This window comes from Nansenia antarctica, assembly GCF_963989245.1.
Source record: "Nansenia antarctica genome assembly, chromosome: 6".
In the NCBI taxonomy this organism is placed as follows: Eukaryota; Metazoa; Chordata; class Actinopteri; order Argentiniformes; family Microstomatidae; genus Nansenia; species Nansenia antarctica.
Window position 1 is genome coordinate 72303149 of NC_137676.1, and position 2500 is coordinate 72305648.

General features: G+C 48.0%; 1 protein-coding gene across 1 annotated transcript in view; it reads right to left on the bottom strand.

The window, feature by feature from the left end:
* arfip1 (ADP-ribosylation factor interacting protein 1 (arfaptin 1)) overlaps positions 1–2500 on the bottom strand; it is a gene marked incomplete at its 3' end in the record, with an annotated part of 39705 nt that overhangs the window by 9757 nt on the left and 27448 nt on the right. The window lies entirely within an intron of this gene.

Below are 2500 nucleotides of genomic sequence, written 5' to 3' on the forward strand. Positions count from 1 at the left end.
ATTGTTGATTTAGTATCCTGCTTTATTCTATTATTGCAGATTTTTTTAATTCCACTGCAATGCCAATGTTGAAGAACCTAAACACAAGAATTGTACTCTGTGTACCCGTACCTTGATGTAATAAAAGCAATTCTGATATCAATCAATCAATCAATCAATTAAACAATCAATCAACCTAGACCTGAAGTACCCATGTCACACAGTGGCCAGGGATTAGTCAGATCCATTCAATCAACTAATCCCATCTCCCCCCCCCCCCCCCCCCCCCCCGGAGCTGTCAAATGGAATCTCCCACAATGGCCTCTCCTTGGGAGGTAATGGAACTCTGGGTGGGGCGGCCCACCTGCACAGGCTAACAGGGGGAGACGACAGACGCATGAGAGAACAACTGAACTGGGATCAGATCCAACGGGTTCATTACAGCAGGGGCTCATATTACAGCAGGTAGAGTACAAAAGGCTACAAGCTGATTGGACGACCTGGGGCCTGACCACTTGAGACACGGTGTGCCTGTGCCAGGGGAGGCTGGTGGAGGTAGAAATCGGAGGACAGGCTCATTGTGATGCATGGAATGCATTTTTCCTGTTCCATTCCATGCATGACAATAAGGAGCCCGTCCTCTGATTTCTACCTCCACCAGCCTCACCTGCCTTTTTGCGTACAATAATATTTCTCAGACTGTAAATCCTTCCCTACCGCCGCCTCAGATATATGTTAATCAATTCACCATAACTACTGATTCATCTGGAGTGATAAACGACATCGCCATGACCGAGAGAGAGAGACAGAGAGAGAGAGAGAAAGAGAGAGAGAGCGACAGAGAGAGAGAGCGACAGAGAGAGAGAGAGACAGAGAGAGAGAGAGAGACAGACAGAGACAGACAGAGAGAGACAGAGAGAGACAGAGAGAGAGAGAGAGAGAGAGAGAGAGAGAGAGAGAGTGAGACAGAGAGAGAGAGAGACAGACAGAGAGCGACAGACAGAAAGAAAGAGACAGAGAGAGAGAGAGCGACAGAGAGAGAGAGAGAGAGCGACAGAGAGAGAGACAGAGACAGAGAGAGAGAGAGAGACAGAAAGAAATAGAGAGAGCGACAGAGAGAGAGCGACAGAGAGAGAGCGACAGAGAGAGAGAGAGCGACAGAGAGACAGAGAGAGAGAGAGAGAGACAGACATAAAGAGAGACAGAGAGACAGACACAAAGAGAGACAGCGAAACTAGAAATAAGAGAGAGAGAGAAATTATAGAGAGAGCGAGAGAGAGAGCCAGCCAGCGAGAGAGGCTGAGAGGACAATCGGCCACTCCACTCCTCCCCGGCCTGCGCCGCTGCACCGTTGCCACGGTGAGTGCTACTGTAGGCTAATTTATTTGCATGTGTAACGAGGACGCAGTAATGAAAGAGGGAGAAACCGGGGGCAACAGAACGAAGATCACAGGCGATTCATTAGTACTCAATTGGACGCCCCCTCCTTTATACATTCAAATGTCACCCTCCTCTCCACAGCCCGGGACTGGAGAGGCGTCACACAGGGGAGAGCTCTGAAGCCGCTCACATTTCACTGTGAATAGATTCTCTCATTCTGGAGCACAGGGGGACGCATGGGGAGGGGTGAGGAGGGAGGGGAGGGAGGGAGGGAGGGAGGGCGGGGGTTTAGGACTAATACCACAATAGAATGGACAGAGCCTGATTAGAAAGTCTAATTGATTAATACATTAATTATGATAATAGTTTTAGGCTTTTCCATTTCACACAACAACAGCTGACAATAACCAGAAAGGGTCTCTTGAAGGTGACGAGAACACTGAGGCCGTTTGTTCACAGACGGTCATTTCCATTTGAGTTGAAAGTGACGCATCACGTCAGTGGAGGCTGGTGGAGGTAGAAATCTGACTCATCTATCATTCGTGCATTACACAATTACATAGACCAGCACTCCTACTCTGCTTCTTCTGAATAGGGGACAGTGGAGTCTGATGCATCTAATGCATCCATTCCCTGCACCATTCCATGCTTTACACTAAGCACACCACCCCTGATGTACTGTATGTAGTACAGAGTTCAGCTGTTACGAATGTTACAAAGAACCAGGCCTGGGTCTACTTGAAACATCTCCAAATACTTTGATTGTTAGCTTGAGCCTGGATAACCAGATGAAGAAGGGTGCTTTGTAGGGATGTGTACTCCATCTACAGATGAAGGGTGCTTGGTAGGGATGTGTACTTCATCCATAGATGAAGGGTGCTTGGTAGGGATGTGTACTTCATCTACAGATGAAGGGTGCTTTGTAGGGATGTGTACTCCATCTACAGATGAAGGGTGCTTGGTAGGGTACCTCTGTAGGGATGTGTACTTCATCTACAGATGAAGGGTGCTTGGTAGGGATGTGTACTTCATCTACAGATGAAGGGTGCTTTGTAGGGATGTGTACTTCATCTACAGATGAAGGGTGCTTGGTAGGGATGTGTACTTCATCTACAGATGAAGGGTGCTTTGTAGGGATGTG